We start from the raw sequence: 20,253 nt of genomic DNA on the forward strand, positions 1-20,253 counted from the left end.
TGGACATCCTCGAGAGGGTTCAGAGGAGAGGCACTCATATTGTCAAAGGCCTTCAGGCAAGGCCCTGCAAGGGGAGACTGAGGGACCTAGATGTCTTCAACCTTTGCAAGAGAAGGCTGAGAGGTGATCTTGTGGCTGCCTATAAATTCTTCAGGAGAGGGCAGCAGGGAATAGGAGATGCTCTGTTTACTAGGGCACCCCCTGCAGTAACTGGGAACGTTGGCCACAAATTGATGGAGAGCAGGTTTAGATCTGGACATTAGAAAGAACTTCTTCACAGTAAGGGTTGATAGAATCTTAAATGGGTTTCCAAGGGAGGTGGTGCTCTCCCCTACCCTGGGGTCTTCAAGAGGAGATTGGGCAAGCACCTAGCTGGAGTCATCAGACTCCAACCCTCTTTCCTGCCCAGGGGTGGGGGTCGGACTCGATGAGCTACTGAGGTCCTTTCTGATTCTAACATTTATGAATCTAATTATTAATAAGTGGTGCCTTTTAAATCTGTCAAGGCATATTTTGAATGGAATCCAAATGTTCATCATTATGTTGAACTATTTTGAAGTTTAATTCTTGTTCCTGGCCTACTTTGTTTCTTTCTCAAGAAAGTAGATTGTTAGAATGCTTCAATTTCAAATAAATACTTATTAAACACTGATTTATTGTTAGATGACAGGTAGCATCAAAAAGCAAAGGTAGCAATTGTCATTGTTAAAATCTGCAGGTATGTTGCTTTACACAATATTCATTCTGTTCTTTTTGCTGTTAGCTACATCTCTTCTTAACATTTTATCATATAATTTAAATTTATACTTTTGTTTGGACTCTGGGTATGAGCTATTGGGAAATGTTACATATCCGAATATGTTTAATCCTATTATTTCATCTGAAGTGTTCATTTTTCCCCTAAAATGATAGCACATCTATTGATGTGAGTCAAACTTTATCATGCTTATGCTACTTATCTGGTTTCTTACCTCTCACTGCAAAGACTAGAATACTATAAATAACATTTCCTCCAAAGGATTGTATGCTTCATACTGCCATTGTGATGGGGTATTGATTCTTTCTCTAACATTTAAAATTGCTTGCATGCCTCCTAGCAGTGAATACATATAGGACAGATTCAATATAAGATGAGCATTCCAGTAGAAATGAAATGCTGGTTTACATTCCTGTTCCAGTAGCTACGCAAAAAAAAAACAAAAAACAAAAAAACCCAACAAGCCATACCAAACCAAAACAAGCAAAAAAAAATCCAACCAACCCTCTTGTTTTTCAGAAATGCAGCCTCAAGGTACTGCTGTATTTGTCTCCAATGCAGGAAGCAGCAATTTATTTTAACAAAACCTAATCTGAGGAAAGAATCTGTTGGACTGTGATAGTTTTGTTTCTTTATTGATTGCTCTAAGCTAGCAGGATCTCCTTTCTGTGCCCTTCCAATGAGACATATTTTGACATTTGTTTGTTTTAATGTACAGGTAGTTGAAAATTACATTCTAGCAAGAGAAATTTGAAACAGAGTTTGCCTAGGAGTAACTTACGTATGGTGAATTGGGAAAGAGATGGTAGATTGGTTATAATGGCAAGAGTTTAACTGAAAATATTTTGTTTTAAACCCAAGACAGAAATTCCTTTAACACCAGAGAGCCAGCTGTTTCACATGAATGGGATTATTGAAATATAGACTTTTTCCTTATCTGTTCCTCTAGGTAATTTGTCATAGTGATAAACTAATTTGTTTAATAACAGTACGTAATTTTGTGACAGAATTCCAGGGTGGATTCAGTTGTCACTTTAGAATGTTAATCTTTAAGTCATCTGCTGTCCCTAACCTGTTTGAATTCAGATGTAAATTTTGCTTGGAGGTTTGTTTTTTTTTTTGTTTGGCTTGTTGAAATATAAAAGTAAATGTCCATCTCCAAATGAAAAATGTCAAAATAAAAATTATGTTGAAACTAGTGTGTTGTAGGAAATGGGAAACTTTAAAGTATGAAGGAAAACTTCAGTCTGTCTCACTTTTAGGGTGTGTTGGCATCATATACTATCATTTCTGCATAATTTCAGTGAGATGATTATCTGAGTTACTGTATAGTACTTGGGACTGTGTACCAAAGATTTTTTTATGGCTTCTATATAATTGAAATTTTATCAGGAAAAGACTTTGTCTTAATTACCATTTTTAATTACTTTTACTGTAGTGTTAATTTGATATATTATTTTAGTATTTACATGTATGCATGTGTCAGTTACAGTACTTCTTTAGTAATGCTGAATAAACCAGTATCTTAAAATAAGCAAATAATTTTGCATTGCAAATCGAATTTTAAAAACAATTATATAGAAGCTCCTTGACAGTTTTTTGTGTTTTCAAATAATGCCTTCCCTCCTCAACATGGCTTATCTATCATTTTAATAAATAATCAGCTGAGGCTTTCTTTGACTTTTGTATCATACCTGGAAGATTTAGGTCATGCTTTGACATACCTGTGTTAGCTTTCCTGACTTATTAAAGCAATTCATAATATTAGAAACAGACCTTTTTAAGAATTTATTTGAATAAGAAGATTGACAAGTAAATTCATAGTTCTAATATAGAAAGAATGGAACTTTATGGCTAATTAAAGGTATGATGCATGCAAATACCACACAGTTTACTGTATTCAGGTTGGAAGCAGGTTAATTTTCAATAACTTTGTTTTAATTTCATTAAAGGTATTAGTTTTACTTACTGTAGCTCTTTGTTTTGCAGACATCTTGATGCAGACGTCCTTTTGGATTTCTTTTTAATCCCTTCACCTTTGATCCCTTGACCTGCATTACCTTGGTAACCATTTCATTTTTAATTTATTTTCATTTTTTTAATTTTGGTGTGCAAGCTGTAACACTTCATCACCTTAAATTGTAACATTCTTTGGCTTCCCCAGATATAAGTACCCTTTTTATCTATACAGTTATATAATGTTGGCTTTCTTTTCTGTATTAAAATTCATTTCAGTTCTGTAAATAAAGTATACAATTTTCATTGTTTTCTTTTCATTTCTTTTAAGTTTAACTGTGTGCATGTTTCTAGTACAGCACATTACTTTTTCTACCCAGGTTCTTAAAAGACTTAAACTAACTTGTTATTTTGATAATTGTGTACATTATAGGTGTTAACTTGCATTTACACAAAACCTACCAGCATCTCTGTATCTCATCTGCTGTTTTCTTTCTACCTTAGCCATATTTTAACAGTATAAAGTGAACTTGTACCAATATTTAAGTTCTATTCTTTTAAGGAAAAAAATAAAACACTCGAACCATTTTCAACATATTTTTTTGTTCCGAAAATATCTCTCCTTTGACTTCAGTGATTACATAAAAAATACATGGTAAGTTAGGCTACGACCAAGATTTGATTTCTCATCCTTGGTCCAAAGGTTATGAATGGAATTTTGATAGCTATCTATTTAAAATTAGTGATGCATTTGAAGCAGTTGTGATATTGTCATAAGGAGTTCACAGAATGATCTGAGTTAAAAGAGTCAGTGTCATGGAAATATATTATAGCCATAGCATTTTGTTGTTATGTCTTCTTTTCAAAAGATACTGACACTCAAAACGATTTGCACTAATGCTGACTACTGGCTTTGTCTCTTGGTAGAAATCTATTTTTGTCTTGTAAATGATCATATGAAATCTCTTCCTAGTATGGTCCACTGAAGCACAGATTATTTTTTAAGTGTCTCATTATTTTATTTTTTAACATTTAATGCTGAAGTTTTAATTGCACACAGCTGAAGCTGCTAAATGAACACTGAAATGGATTTAGGTCCTCTCTGAGCTTTGTTGATACCTATAAAAGTTTATATCTTTCATTAGAACTACAAATTAAAATTAGGGTTGTAGTGAGCTGTTCATTGGAGATTTGAGTACTTGCAGAATAGACCCTTTAAATTCACCAGATCACTGTGCATGTCCACTTGACTTGTGAAGATAAGTAAGTCTCAGTACTGTCCTTTTCTGACATCTACAACTGGAAAAAACCCAGATTATTATGAGTGCCACCAGAGAGGTTGAAATTATTGCAGGTCTTCTCAACTCTGAAAGTAAACTTTCAAATATAATACCTTCTTACACAATAGAAATGCTCTTGGTCTGTATTCCTTTCTGTTTACTGTAGCAAAGAAATAGTTTTCATGGATGTGTCAGGAAGCCCTGCAAAGCCAATACAGTCATGTATGGATGTGTGCTGGACTTCGTTCTTCATGTACTTCCACCCTTCAGACTTGTTTACACTCGGGTTTCTCTTTATGTAAATTTGTTTTGTACGAATTTGCTTATATGTGATGACCTTATTTATACTAGAAATTCTCTTTGTGCGAAAAAAATTCAATCTTATGCAGAGTTGGCTGGCAATGAGCTCCTTGCAGGCTGGCAGAATTCCAGCCTGCAGGGAGCTGGGAGGAAGCGGAAGGAAGGTGGCGAAATGGGGTGCCACGTGCATGTACACTACTACAGCACAAGCACATGGCCCCAGGTAGCTTTGAGAGCAGCTCTGGCAGGTAAGTGCTGGGGAGGAGGGGGATTGAGGCCCTTGTAGGGAGGGAGCTGGACAGGGCTGGGGTTGCTGTCCAGCTGGGGGGTGGTTGGGGTTCAGGGTCACAGTGTGCAGCTGCAGGGCCCCAGTGGGGAGCAGGATGGAGCCTCCAGTGGCTTGTTGGGGAAGGGGGAGGGCCGGCTCCCTGCTGCCACACAAACTTCCAAGGGGAAGGGGCAGACACATGGGCGTAGTGGGCCCAGCCCTGATCCTGGGCCCAGCCCAGTTCCTCCCCTTGCCTAGTCCCAGCATCCCACATCCTGCTGCTCTGGCCAAATGCCTCAAAGAGTGACAAACGCAGGAAGCACATCCCTGGGGTAGCTCAGGACGAGCAGCTACCATTCCCTGCCTCCCTGCTTCCCTGCCCTGGGTGCCTCTCCAGCTTGGTTGGCATGACTCAGCACGACTGGGAACAGTGGGGCTGCATGGAGAAGCTATGAGCTCCCTGCTGCACTGGGTCATGCCTGCTGAGCTATGGAGGCTCAGGGGCAGGGAAACGGGGAACAACGGGGCTGTACAGAACAGGTGCTTGCCCTGTGTTGCCATGGCGATGTGCCTGCTGCTTGCATCGCAGGGTGAGCACCTTCTCTGTGCGCCCCCACCGTTCCCTGCTTCCCTGCCCCAGTGCCTCCGCAGCCTGGCGGGTATGACCCAGTGCATCAGGGTGCTCGTAGCCCATCCGCACAGCTTCATTGTTTGCAAGGTTGTACCTACCGAGCTGGAGAGGCACCTGGGGAAGGGAAGCAGGGTGGAGCCAGGAGTGGCGAGCAGCCAGTATTCCCAGCCACCATGCTTCCCTCCCTCGGGTTCCTCTCCAGCTTACCCTGTGCTGATCTGGCAACACACCCACTGCGCATGCCACTGCTTGCAGTGGTGAGCTCACAGCCTGTCCACGCAGCAGTGATTGTATTGTGTGATTACTGTTTGAATTGGTCTTGGTTTTGGGGGGGCGGGCAGTAGAGTGAGGCTGGTATTAATTACATGTAATAATGGATTGGCTTTATGCAAATTTGCTTTATGCCAGGGGTTTTTTTTGGAATGCAACCTCGCATAAAGAGGGACCCGAGTGTACTTTAAAAGACAATGACTTTTATCTATAAGATTGTGGCTAAGGTACAGTTGGTTAAAAAACCCACGACTAAATTGATTCAATCTTGGCAAGTTAGTCTAAACTGCATAGATTGAGCCAGTAAGCAAACAAACTGGAAATGCAGCTACATGCCTGCAGTGGCCCAGGCCAGAAGCCAGAGGGTATTGGACCATGCCTCCCTGCTCAGCTGGAGCAGACAGCTTGATCCAAGGTTAGTCTCCCACCCTGTGAAGGGGCAGTTTGTGGGGGAGGTGCAAAGCATCCTGGGTTACTGGGGGACTGTGAGTTAATTTGAATCTGGAGGGTATTTGGGATAGAAGTTCAATAAACCAATTTAACCTAAATCAGTTAAGTCTGATTCTACATCTATCCAAGTTTATCTTAAACCAGTTCTGGCCATTTTGAAAGCTTCTGTTATGTTACAGTATTGAACCATTTGCCTATCACTATGTGTAATTTCTGTCCATGGCCAGTGAGAGAGCTATCATTTGATAATGTGTCACGGTGTCCGATAAGGAAAGAACCAATCCCAGGTTAGATTTGTGGCAATAATAGTTAGAAAAATAATCATCCTCTTGTAAAATAGGCTCATTTGCTCATGAAATTGAGCCTGGAACATGTGGGAATCCTTGATTTTATTTCTGTTGGGAGAGGGCATTTCACTTCTGCTTTTAAAAAAAGATTTTATGCTTTTTTTACTTTAAATTTATCCACATTAAACTTTTTACTGAAGTAAAACATTGCAAGTGCAATGTTTCTCCCTCCCAGGACATCTATTGTTTGACAGCAGCAGCAGTGGTTGAATGTGGATAAAGAATTTTAAAGCATTGGTGTCCCCATATTTAGACCCATGCCAAGTAGAGAAATCTTTATAGAAAAGCTTAGTATCCCTGCAGAGAATTCTCTCTCAAGTTCATCCTCTCCAATTAAAATAAATGGAGGAATAAATGATGGAAGATGCAGAAGTAAATCAGATCTCTGACTTGCTACCTAGAAATTTACAGGAAAAATGTAAAAACAAATGAAGGAGAAAGGGAAGCAGTTTAATGCCTTGTTTCACTGGCAACATAGCAAGGGCTGCTCTAAATCCCCATTTGTGAGGGGAAAGTGCTTCTCCCTTTTCGCTTCCCCTTTCCTCTCAGAAGTGCACCTCAGTGGTTAACTTTCTGAGATACCAGAAGTAAACATTTCTTGATGACAAACCATGTGCTCCATTTCTTAGGGTTGTGAGGTATTCTATCTGGGATTAATAATGGTTTCAGTTTAAAGTCCAGACCCTAATTCACCAGAACAAGTATAAACAGATACTAAATATGAATCAAATTAAATTGGCAAATTGAGGTGTAGACAGAAAACTGAGGGGAACAGGAACATTGTCTAGCTCAGTAACTAAACTCAAGAAATAAAACATTACCTTCACAGAGCAGAAGATGTTGGTGTTTGTGAATGATAAAGTATCAGGGAGGGAGAAGGAACTAATGTGCTCCCTTTTTCATGTAAAGATCTCCTCTTCCTAGTGACAAAGAAAGTAACTAATATGCTGCTTATCACCTTCCCATTTTGATATCAGTTCTTGTTTTGCAATAGGTCAGATAATCCCTTCTCTAACATGCAGATAAATAAAGGCTCCATGTCTAGTTCTTCCACTGAGTTATTGCTAAAAGGGGAGACTCCAAGTGGATATCCTATTAGATCCAAATTTACCGTGTCAGAACGGGTTTGAGAATCAGTGCCAGCCACAAACAGTAATAACTGTGAAGAATGACTTAAGTGCAGTGCATGTTACTTTATGCATGATCTAATGAAATGATGCTGTGCAGTTGAGGACTAGCATCGTTCTTCTGGTCGCTGCTATTTTTCCATGGTAATGTTTGCTTTTGAGCAATGGCAAATTGTAACATTGCAAATCAAAATTGTGTGTTGTATTGCAGCAGCGGAAAAACATAAACACAAACATTTAGTACTTTGAACATTAATGAAGTCAAACATTCAGAGTCCTTGAATTTAGCAGTGAAGAATTATGCAAGTAGAAAAAAGTTCAATGTGGCATTTTGCATCCTGGCACTGCCATGGCACTGAACTACTTAAATTCCCTGTTGTGTAGCTGCAGCACACATTGGCAATCAAGAACATCTACATTTCATTCTGTGCTCTATTGAAATTTTCTTGTGTGACATTCACCAAATCACATTGAATGTTACTGAGTTTCAGTTTCCCCATTTATAAATGGGGAAAGGTGCCTTTCAACTTAGTATATCAAGTTTTACCTAGTATGACTAAAACATCTTAATTGCAGGTAACATCAGTTAAGAAAAACAGCGTGTGGCTTAACCTAAGCTCTTTTTTTCCAAACTGCTGTTGTTTCACCACTGTGAGATGACACAATTTAAGCAGATGAGCATTTGCCATTTTGTGGTAGGATATCAGAAAGCATTCATTCCACATGCTTAGCCTGAAATGAAGTAAAATCCCTTAGGAGTTGCAGAAGAAAACTGTATCTTTGCTCAAAGACTCATAAACCCCCCCCAATAACTAAAGCAAACCACTATCTAAACGTTACTCTGAAAATGCCAAAAAACACCCTTTTTTAACATGGAAAAACAAGTATAGACAGGTCTATAGGTTCTACCTATTATGACTAAAACATCTTAATTGCAGGTAAAGGTATGACTGGATCTAATGCAAGATCTGCACATCACGCCTCCTGCCACGCCACATGTTGCATAGCTTCAGCTTGATCCTAGGCTCCCCATGCATTGGCAAGCAGTAGCAGGCTCCCACATCTGGTAGCTAAAAGCTTCAGTAGCCAGTTCGATTTGGAGGAGATTTGGCCCAATTCAGCGGCCGAATCTCCTAATCTGAATCGAACTGGGAGACCCGCTAATCTCTCCAAATAGAATCAGAAGCCTCCAAATCGATTCAGGGAGATTTGGCCATAGACTGTAGAGCAGGGGTTGGAAAAATGCAGCCCACAAGCCAGATGTGGCCCAGCAGGTCTTTCTGTTTGGCCCACAGGGCCCCTAAACATGTAGAAAATCAATATTTATCTGCCTCTGGCTGCCTGTTATGTGGACCTTGATGGCTTGCCAAAACTCAGTAAGCGGCCCTCCTCCTGAAATAATTGTTCACCCCTGCTGTACAGGCACACACTAGGCAGTGCTGGTCAGAGCAGCTGGAGGAGCAGCCGGACAAGCCCCGGCTTGAGTCGGCAGCCCCGGGAGAAGCTGCAGCTTGTCCGGCTGCTCCCCCAGCTTTCCCACCAGCTGCCCCCCCGCCCTGAGGCAGGCAGCCCTGGGAGAAGCTGCAGGGGCTGGGGGATGGAACCGGGAGGTGGGGGGGAAGCCCCTGATCATTATCCCAGCTCCTGGTTCGCTTCCTCAGCTCCAAGTTGGATCCCCCAGCTCCCTGATCGTCCCCCCCCAGCCCCCACGGCTTCTCCCAGGGCTGCCAGCTCCGCCTGCCTTGCCCCAGTGGGGGAGCAGTCGGGGGAGCCGTGGTTTGAGCTGGCAGGCCCAGAAAACGCTGGGGGGAATGAGCGGGGGCTGGGGGAATGAATAGGGACCCCCCCCCCCATCCTGGTTCGATTCCCTAGCTCCCCAATCATTTCTCCCAGCCCCCACGGTTTCTCTTGGGGCTGCTGGCTCAAGCCAGCGCTTCCCCAGCTGCTCCTGTCAGCACTGCCTGCCTGTATAGTCTATAAGATATGGTGCTGAATATCTTTGGATATGGATTTGGCTGAATCGAATCGGGACATTGATTCAAAGCACCAGATTGAATTGCTTTCCTTCCGAATCGCCAAATCTGAATCCAAAGTGAATACTTTCCACTCGCACAGGCCTACTGCTAAAGGAACTCCCTGCCATGGGGACTATGGTGCAGCCAGAACTGAGTCCCACGTTTGATAGGGCTTTCGGTTTCAGCTGTGCCTTGTAGGCATATGAGACCAAGAGTCCTGCACGTAATGCACCCCTGAGCCTTGGGGATCATAGTGGCCACAAACCTTGGGGCTCAGGGGTTTCATGTCAGCTGACAGGGCTCCCAACCACAGCAGGGACTCTCCAATACATGCAAATTAAAGCTCAACAGCAACCAAGTATAAAGTTAGAACACATTTTTGAGGTGTAACTTTATAGCCTTTTGGAGCTTTTTATCATGAGATTGCTACTTTGCATGTGTAGCTGGACTAAAGGTAATTGTGCAATTAATGAGTTAATTGGGTGATACTTGTAACTTGTAGATGTCCACCAAATGATAATTTCAGTGTGTTGTTAGTTTTGTTTTGAAGTTGTCATAGAATCATAAAACAAAAGAGATCAATTAAAGCTAGGCTTTCAGTCAGACCCACTCACTGAATTTCAAAAAGAAAAAAAAAAGGTAGAGTACCCTTTATTTTTAAAAGATTTTTTATATTACATGTTTTTATATGATAATTTTGACACAAGCTTAAGATGCGCCATAAAACATTAGCAAGATACAGAATCTTGCTGTGTTTCACTTGAAATAATTCTGCTGTGGCAGAACTCCACCCGAACTGTCCAGTAAATCACATCTACCTTATTTGATCAAATAATTAGGAATATTCATGCATCAATCCTCGTGGTGCTTATCTGACAAAATAAACAGAGGCAGTAGAGAGGTGGCTAGACTGACACAAGCATAGTTTGAAGGCTGTGATGGTAGGGAAAGGATGAGGGCAGAGAGAACAGATGCACAAGTTAGCAACAACCAAACCCAGGATTTTTTTTCATTGATTACATTAACTCCTCATAAAAAACATACAGTTTGAAACAGTGTACAGAACTGCCTTTGTCAGAATCTCCACCTGGAAAAACATTGACTGCTTTGTATACTAAATGCTAACCAAATGTCAAATTTCACAATAAGGAGCTATCTCTTTACAATGATAATATTTTAAATGAGAAGTCTGGTCTTCTGTAAATGCTATAATTTCCTAAGTGTTGACAGCAAAGATATCCACTCATGGAACTGAAGCCATGCCCATATGGAAAGAAGTGGTAGGAAAGTTTGCACACACTTACTTCTGGCACCAAGCATTCAGATTGGATGTTATATCAGAAAGAGTGGGCCTGGTTCACTCAAGTTCTTGGAGAACTCTTAGGTTTTCCCAAGCTTCCCTCTTTGCTTTCTTGCTCTTTGCAGCTAACTATTGTTTAATTGTTCTTGGTTTTGCTCCTAAAATCTCTAAGTGTTTTGATATTTTTGTTCCTAGATTGGCAGTGCATCCTGTTCAAATTAGCTTGATGCTTTTCTTTTACTTTTCTGACAGAACTGAAGGACTTGCAGAAATCCAGTATTGCATTTTCCTCATGATCTGGAGCTAAGTGCCTTGTGTCTCTCCTTTACCACCTTTGTTGCCATGAGCCTTCAGGGAAGAAAGAGCTTGAATGATGCAAATATTTTTCGTTTGTCTCTGTCTCTCTTGATTTTCAACTCTTCTGTATTTTGCATTGGAGCCTTCAGGTGTCTGTCTTTCAGCTTTTCTGTGTTTTCTTTCACAAGACTAAAGGTTAGGTTCAGAATAGTGTATAGCGTGCTGGAGTAGACTCAGAAGATGGGTAATCTGTCCCCAGCTCTGCCTCTGACTCGCTGGATATTTTGGGCACATCATTGTCCTCCTCTGGGGCTCAGTTTTCCTATCTGCAAAATGCAGCTAATTATAATTACCTCCTTTGCTTTGAGATCTGGTAAGTTTTATCCAAGAGCTAGATGGTACTGTCTGGACTTGGAACCTGAGTCTAGGCAGCACCAAGGTTAAGATGACTGTATCCTCACCCATTTTACATCTCTTACATGTGTGCGCGTGCGCACGCACCCATGCACTTACACTTTCCCTCTATCCCTCTCTTTCCCCTTTCATAGTACTTCTTGAAGATAAGATACTGTTGTGTTCACACCCTAAGCTTCCTTCAAACTGGTCTGTTAATTTCCTATATTCTTCCTTTAACCTCATTCATTAGCACAGTGATGTCCAATCTTCTGAGGTGAAGAAGGGTTGTTATGTGGGGTAGGGTGGCATGTGTAATCCAGCATAAAGGACCACATTATTTGCCTCCAGGGCTTCCCATGGGTGCAAAAATTTGGCAGTATGAGAGTGGCAATTAACACTGCCACCACTCTCCCTCCGTCTGGTTTCCAGACCTATGGAGCCCCTTGAGCTGAATGGCATAGCTCTGTGGGCCAGAGGTTGAACACCACTGCATTAGCACAAGGAGTGGGCTATATATGGAAAATCTTCAAACACTTGCAACCCATACTAGAAGAAGACCCAATTCTTGAAGAGGTCTTTCCAGAACCACCCATCCTAGCCTTTAAACAAGACCAAACTTTGCTAACCTCATCACCAGAAGCAAACTTCCTCTGACCCAAACCATATCAAATGGATCCAGACCATGCCAAGACAAGAAATGTAAAACCTGCGAACACATCTCCACCACTCCCACATTAACAACACCCCACAACAGAACCATTGCCATTCCTGGATCTTGTACCTGCACCTCCAGAAATATAATACATCTCATCCAATGCACTAAATGCTCTGATGGAAAATACATAGGAGAAACCAAACAACAGCTGTGTACCAGAACGAACGCACACTGAAAATCCATCAAAGACAAAAAAATCCAATTACCTGTGGGTTCATACTTCTCACAAGACAATTACTCCCTCTCTGATCTTTCATTTCTAATCCTCAAAGGAAACTTACAAAACACTTTTTGTAGACGAGACTACAAACTTCATAAATCCACTGGATACAAAAAATCATGGATTTAATATAGACTTTGGATTTATGATGTATTAAAACCTTCCTGACAAAATCTAACACTACAGGTAACCTGCCTTTTAGCTAACCACTCATGTTTCCTTCACACTTTCCCCCACCCCCCATCTCTACCCTTTGTCTTCCAAACTTTCACTCATTTGCAGCTTCATAGACTTCTTGTTTACTTTTACCTTCATTTTTAAAGGCTACAACCAACAACCCTGCAACAAAGTGGTCAGTTACTCTTTGGAAAGAATTGTACAATTCTTAAAGATGCCTCATTATGTCATAAAAGTAACACCAACTTGCTTCCCTTGTGGCTGCATAGACATTCACTTCTACAAGGAAGAAATTTCTTCTTGTAGAAAAATAGCTTGAGGAATGGACAGTAAAAATGTTCTTCCCATCCAATGACTGGAAAGCTTCACAGGCAAGCTACTTTCTGACCACCTCTTCCTACCCCACCCTTGACAGGCTGCCCTCTCCCCTGCCTGGGAAGAAGGCAAGCTGTCTACTGGGGAGGGTTTCTGCCCCTGGGGAGAATGCTCCCCTGTCCTGCTAGTCAGCTGATTGGCAGGAGGGGGGCATTCCCCTGTGGTGGGAACTCTCATGGTTCTCCCTGGCAGGAGAATAGCCCCACTCCTTGCACTTCTTCCAGCTGACCCAGAGAAGAGCAGAGGGTGGTGGAGCACTCAGTTGCCGCAGCAAGGTTCCAGGCATCATGCTGCATGGGCATCGCAGTCTGCCTTGCCCCATCCTCCAATCTGGAGGACTGAATCAAAGGAAATCTCATGAGGTTCAAGAAGAACAAGTGCAAAATCTTGCACTTAGGGCAGAACAATTCCATACATCGGTACAGGCTAGGGACAGACTGGCTGAGCAGCAGGTCTGCTGAAAAGAACCTGGGGGTTAAAGTGCACCAATAAGCTAAATATGAACCAACAATATGCCCTTGTTACCAAGAAGGCTCACAGCATACTGGACTGCAGTGGTAGGTGTGGTGCCAGCAGATCAAGGGAGGTGATTCTTCCTCTCTCTTCAGCAATGGTGAGGCCACATCTGGAGTTCTGTGGTCAGTTTTGGACTCCCTGCTACAGAATGAATGTGAACAAATTTGGGAAAATCCAGTGGAGGGCAGCAAAAATGGTTAGTGGGCTGGGGCACATGACTTACGAGGAGAGACTGAAAGGACTAGGGCTTATTTTTTCTGGAGAAGAGAAGACTGAGAGGGGATTTAATAGTGTTCAGCTACCTGAAGGGTGGTTTGAAAGATGGAGCTAGACGGTTGTCAATGATGGCAGATGGAATAAAGAGCAGTGGTCTCAAGTTGTAGCAAGGGAAGTTTTTAGGTCAGATATTAGGAAAAACTTTCTCACTGGGAGCGTAGTACAATACTAGAACAGGTTGCCCAGTGTTGTTGTGGATTCTCTATCCTTAGATGTTTTTAAGACCTAGCTACACTAACCTTGGCTGGGATGATCTAGTTGCTTTGAACAGGGGGTTGGGCTAGACTTTCTGAGGTCTCTTCCAGTCCTAATTTTCTATGATTCTATAGTGCTCTGGGCTGATCCAAGGCAATGCAGAGTGAGGCAGAGGGATTTCACTACAGTGGCAAGGCTCCCTGCTTAGCTGAGCCCGGAAGTAGGGCTGTGTGACGCTTCGGTTATTGATTCGATTTAGAGGAGATTCGGCAACTGAATCTCCAAATGTGAATCCAATCAGAGAACAATAAAAAGATCCAAATCCATTTGAAGGTCTCCCAATTGATTCAGAAAAATTTGGATAACTTTGGGGAGATTTGGGCAGTCCCTGGTCACTGCTGCAGGGAGTAGGACCCAAACTCTGCTGGTAAGTATGCAGTGGGAAGGGACCATGGTGGGGGACCCTTGCCAGACCCCATCCCCTGCCTGCTTCCCTGAGCACCTCCCAACCCCCGTGCACTCTCCCAGCCCCATCAATGGCTGCCTTGCCCAGCCCCAGTGTCCTGACACTTTAAAAAAAAAAAAAAAAAAAAAAAAAAGATAAAAAACCCCACACTCACTGGCTGCTGCAGTGGCCATTGGGGCCTGTGGGGGCTCGTGGGAGAACCCCCCCCACACACACAGCGTGGCAGTAAGTGGTGAGTGTGGGGATTTTTTTAAATTGCAGGGATGCTGGGGCTAGGCAGGGCAGCCATTGATGGGGGTGGAAGAGTGACCGGGGGATGGGGCCTGCTCAACTCGGAGATTCAGCTGATTTGGTGGTGGCCGACTCTCCAGATCAATTCAGGATGGTGATTCGAATCACTACCCCCCGAATCGGCTGAATCCAAATCCGAAGTGAATACTAGCTGCTTCGCACAGGCCTACCAGGGCGGTGTTGAGGGGAAGCTGGCAGGGGGCAGCAGTTCTTGTGACTGGTTTCCAGAGCCCAGGAGCTGAGCAGAGGGAGCAGTGCAGGAAAGCTCCTGTCTGCTTCTCACACTGGGAACTCTGATGTGGGAAGCAGGTATAGGGTAGCTGGGGCAGTGCCTCCCCTCTTCTCCTAACTGGTGTGACCCTGGTCTTGGAGAAGGCACAGGAGCCTTTTTCCCAGTCCCACTCCTGGTCCTCAGGAATAGTAAAACCAGGGAAAAGTGTGCAGACATTCAGTCTCCTGAGAGTGAGTTAAGCTTGGTTGTTCTCAGGTTACTTTTATCTTGGAGTGGCCGTATTTGCTTCAGAAGGAAAAGTTTGAATGTCTGCACACTTCGATTTTTTGCTAGGAGAATGGTGATTCTCCCAGTAGAAACTGAAAGTTTCTACATGGTGGTTGTAAGCACAGATCTTGTAAATGGATCAAAGTTTATACACACATTTTTGGATGTAGTCGATCTTTCTTATGGAGGGGGCAGAGAAGAGGGAGGCTTTGTGTCTGGGTCTCTGCATGACCTAAAAGTATTTTGCCACTGAACCAAGATAGGGTTTTAGTGGGAGCTTCACTACTAGACACAGCATTACTTTCATGATTTGACTTTTCATATCTCATGCCTGATTTTGTAGAGCAGTTCCTCAAACTAGGGATATAAATAACATTTTAAAAATTAACTGTTTAACCTCCTCCAATTTTATCAGTTAAAATGTTAACCAATAGCTCATACCTAGTTAAGTGACCTCCAGCAGGAATGGCCCCAGCCCTTTGTCTTCACTGTGCCCGCAGCACTGCAGGCCCCAGTCCACGAGCAGGGGGTGGCAGGTACAGTTGAGCCACCAAGGAGCACTGCCCAGCTACAGAGCTGCAGCTTCCCTTCACCCCTATGGGCAGGGCTGTGGCTGTGGATGGAGCTGGAACTACAGACCTCTCCTGCCCAGATCCTTCTGCCTTGGGGAGAAAGGGAGGTGCTGGGGCCCCCACAGGAGCAAAGCAGGGCCCTCCCACCTCAGCAACAAGACTCCAGGCTCTACGGTGGGTCTATCCGCCCCCCGCCGTTACTGGGCCTGGGCAGGGTGATGGGCTTCAGGCATCTCCCACCGTGCTTGTGCTGCTGCGGCCTGGACCTGGAAGACTTCTCTGTTCTGCTGGGCTGGGCCCTCCCCAGCTTACCCCAGGGAAAGGGAGAGTCTGGTCCCAGTGGGGTGACTTCTACTGGATGTGTGTGCCCTGTTCTTCCCCGCTCCCATCTGTGGCACTGGGGCCACGTGGGGCCTGGCCCAGCCCTGAGGTGGGGCTGAGCATGCAGCTGCCTTGGCCCAACAACAGGCAGATGGCTCCAGGTCTGGTGGGTCACCACCGACCCCTTGTACAGTGAACATGGCCTCAGGACATCCCTGAAGTGTGGTGGTGTGCAGGGATCCCAGGGGGAGCTTTAGGGCTGCAATAGCAGCTTCCCAGGCTGGAGCTGCTGCACTGCCACCCCTCAGGAATTGCCTGGGGCTGTGTTCACTGCACAAGGTGCCAGAGCAGCAATGCCTCAGATCTGGCATCAGCTGCCACAGAGCTTCCTTGGGCTGCTGTGGAGCCTTCTTGTTATCTAACTTTTTACATCCCTACCTCAATCTTTTTTTTGTAGCTCTTCACAAATTAACTTCTTCTGATGATATTACCGCTAATTAATTTTCTACATGTCCTTTATGGTGGTGTACATTTTAAAGGAAGAAGAAAGATTATTAATAAAGTAGTTGTATGTGAATTTTGACAGCAAAGACTTACACTCCCCATGACTGTTCCTTTCTTTGAACTCTATAGGAGTGCATTCCTGGTAAATACATGGGGGGGAAAAAGTGGATTTGAAGCATACTCCTTATCTAACATGGAGTCTACACTTGTTGGCCTGTGAGTGAGAATGTATGTTATGCCATTGTCCACAACTTTCCTGTAGGTTTTGACCTTGATGCAGAGTACACATTTTAAAAAAAGTGCAGATGTGTTCTCTTACTGCAGGAGTGGGCAAAATGGCAGATCCAACCAGTGGCTGGACTCCATTTCCCAGTAGCCCCTGGAGACCCTGGGATCACAGTGATATGATAGTGTGGGGCCACAAAACTGAGGCGTGGTCCTGGCCCTGGCCCCGCACTATCATGGCCCTGTGCTGTCACAGCCCTGCAACCCCTCCAGGACTGGGGCCAGGGCCAGAGCAGAGCTGTGATCCGTTTCATGCACACCTCTGCCACAGAACCTACGCTATTCGCAGTGGCATGCAGACAGCAGATTGCAGCCCGGCCCCAGCCCCAGTCCCATGCTGTCACCACTCCAAGTTCCCGGGGTGACCTGCCCACCCATGTCACTCCCTGCCACAGCCCCATCCCAGATGCCCAGCGATGTGCCCTCCCTAAGCAGGTCTCAGCCCTGGTGGTAGGTGTGGGGTAGATGGGTCGGGGTGCCCAGGCAGCAGGGCTGGTGGTGGCAGCCAGAAGGAGCTGCTACCCCAGGGGCTGCTGGGAAGTGGAATTTGCTTTAGGCTGGATCTTGCCCACCGTTGTCCTACTCCCTGGAAAATCTACAATTAGCAGGTAAGTTGTTTTCTTGATTCTGTGTAGTAAATCCCTTTCTTCTTTTTTACCACTTATTCAGACAGAACACATTTCCTGTGTAGCTGGGAATGTTTTTACTAACCATTAAGCAAGATTGAATACTGGAAGGACTGATATTCTTTAAGGTGAACATGGAGACTTCTCATACAGGAAAAGCTGCTGCTGCCACCGCAAATGCTGCTGTAGTTTCTGCCAGTGATAACAATGAGTGGTATATAAAATCAGTTCAAGATGAAAAGCTACTATGCTGTGAAAAGCAATCCTCAGAAAACGTTTTATTGCATGATAGCAACAACAGAGGTGTTCTTGATTCTCTGCTGCCTTGCTGGAGTTCCCACATGCTATTCTCTGCCTGTCACATCCATTTTACCTTGTTCATATGGGTTCTCTTGAAATGGATTTCAGGCTTTCATCCCTGTTCTCTCACTTTTTATAATATTTAATCTCACTCAGTCCTACATAGCTTTTCTAGATTTCAGTAATATCCCTACATGGACCAAATTCACTAAGCAAGCTCGAGATGCCTTTTTGATTAGGATAGCTTCCTTTTCCCCTTTCCTTACTGTTTGCTGAAGAATTTGCTTTATGAGGGAATTGCACTTGGCTGTGCATTTAGGATTATCCTGTAATAAGAGGTTGCCTGATCTGACTGCTAAAGTAGGTTTGATTTATGAGCAAGAGGCAGCATTTTAGTTGTCTGTTAGAGTTCCCCACCTAGAGTCTTGATTGAGCTGTATTAGTCTGAGGTTTTTTTTGGATCGTATTTAAATGAAAAGAATCCCAGTAAACACAGTTTAATAAAGAAATCTTGCTCATCAGGCAGGTTTCCCTAGTCTCCCTCAATTCTAATTAAGTATCTGACAGGAAAGTATATGAATGACACAAATTGAAAATTAGGCAAGAAATTAAAATGACACTAATAGTTTCATTGCTGCAATAAATTTTTAACCTTCATGAAGGAATCTTAGATGCCATCTTATGACAAATAAAATGAAAATGCTTACCAACACTAGATGCAGGTTTAATTCCAGCTTCACACTTGAATTGTACTTGTCAGTTGTATAATCTCAGACCTTCATATGTGACAATTTACTTCTGATTTATTTCATTTGTTGAAATCAGTCTTGAGCATCTTGTACATCTTCAGAACTCTGCTCACTGGTGACAATGCAAAATAAATATAATACTTTTGATTGAGATTTTTTTTCCATTTGGGGATTAACTAGGGAAAGCAAGTGGTTTCAATACACTGTAGTTTGATTGAAGGGGTCCTGATCGTAAATCCTGTTTAAATCAACTGAAAATACAGAAGGGGTATACCCTGTCTCTCTCTCTCTCTTGCGCTGTTTTTTAAAGTTCTTACTGGACATCCTTACATGTAAATTGGCAGAAGTTAAAAAGGTGAGGGCAAAGTAAGCATCAAAACAGGTGCTGTACTTTCTATTTAACAGAGGCAAAAGCAGTAAATGTGGTGCAGGACAGTATTGTATTTACTCAAATAGAAGATAACCCTGATTGTAAGATGACCCTCCCCCAGTAATTCGATTATATGTATGGAGAATGTATAATTTTGTTATTTTTAGGTATAGAATCTAATTGGAGGTTTGCCTTGAATTTGTCCCCCTCCCACTGCTACAGGAGGGAAAATAAATTAGGGGGTGGTATCAGGTAGACCTTTTTCTCTCTGCTTCCCATCCGACTCTTTCCCCTGACAGCCCCTTTCCTCTCTCTCTAATGTCAGAACCTGCTCTCCCTGAGCGCACAAGGAAAAGGAGAGCAAAATTGAAAACAACTACTTTGAAATTAAACATGGCTGTAGCAATTTACATGTAGTACCCATGCACTAAGTTCATCCAGAATTGATTCACGTTTTTTTTTTTTTGAAACTGCTGTCATAAACACACTTCTGAGCAGCACTTTGGCATCTACTTATATGTAGTACAAACTATGCATGATATTCGTCCAAAGCTAAAGGCTCATAATTTACCACACACCAGTAGTTCATTGGGCTGGGCCCCACTGGAGTCCTGGCCGGTCTCTGTTTTAAGCCATTATGACCCCACAGCTCAGCACTGTTCAGTATGTGTGTGTACTTCAGATACCTTCCACAAAGCATCCATGTGCTAATTAGCCCCCACTCGTGAGTGGAACCGGGTGCTCTTGTCATGAGTCCTGGGATGCTCCATAACTATATGCAGATGATAAGCAGGGCAACCTGGTCTGATTTCATCTCATGGTGGATGGGGCCACATTAATCCTACGCAGCAGTCAGAGAGGGGGTGCCAGAGTGATTCTGGGTGAATGGTTTGGGGCCCCATTTCATCATGTTTGCCAGGCATTTAAGACAAAGAAACAGGAATTATTGGAAATGGGAAAGAAAAGCATAGCTCAGCTGTGGGAGTGAAAAGGAAGTTAAAATATATGCAGTGGAGTGGCTTGCCATCACTTGAAAAAGGGTTGGTGATATGGGGGACTGTGCTGAATGAGCACTACCATATGTCTTATTCAGTTGTGCTGCACTAACCTGTCCTTGTGGTATACTTACCTGGCAGGGGAGACACCATGATCAATCAGGTGGTAGGCGAGCTCCCCAGGGTAATTGTCTCTGATATGTCCTCCATAGGAGGTCTATATTGAGCAGATTCTTTTTGGTATTGGGTGGTGGAACCGGAGCGTGCTCCATCCACTCCATGCATTGACCAGGTATTGCAGTGCTTCCAGGACCGGTGCAAAAAAAACAGAAAAAAAAAAAAAAAAGGCTCCCATTTGCATCTCAATTTTCTTGGCTAAGGTCAAATATAGTATTTTTGGCATCAAG

At 43.4% G+C, this 20,253-nt stretch overlaps 1 protein-coding gene and 1 pseudogene across 1 annotated transcript in view; both read left to right on the forward strand.

Annotated features, from left to right (window-relative positions):
• Nucleotides 1-20,253, forward strand: part of CAMTA1 (calmodulin binding transcription activator 1) — a 1,278,205-nt gene that overhangs the window by 84,485 nt on the left and 1,173,467 nt on the right. The gene's annotated exons all lie outside the window — the stretch shown is intronic.
• On the forward strand, nt 19,993-20,172 carry LOC149854725 (U2 spliceosomal RNA; annotated as a pseudogene).

The sequence above is a fragment of the Crocodylus siamensis genome, chromosome 12 (genome assembly GCF_052110815.1).
Source record: "Crocodylus siamensis isolate JL-2025a chromosome 12, ASM5211081v1, whole genome shotgun sequence".
In the NCBI taxonomy this organism is placed as follows: Eukaryota; Metazoa; Chordata; order Crocodylia; family Crocodylidae; genus Crocodylus; species Crocodylus siamensis.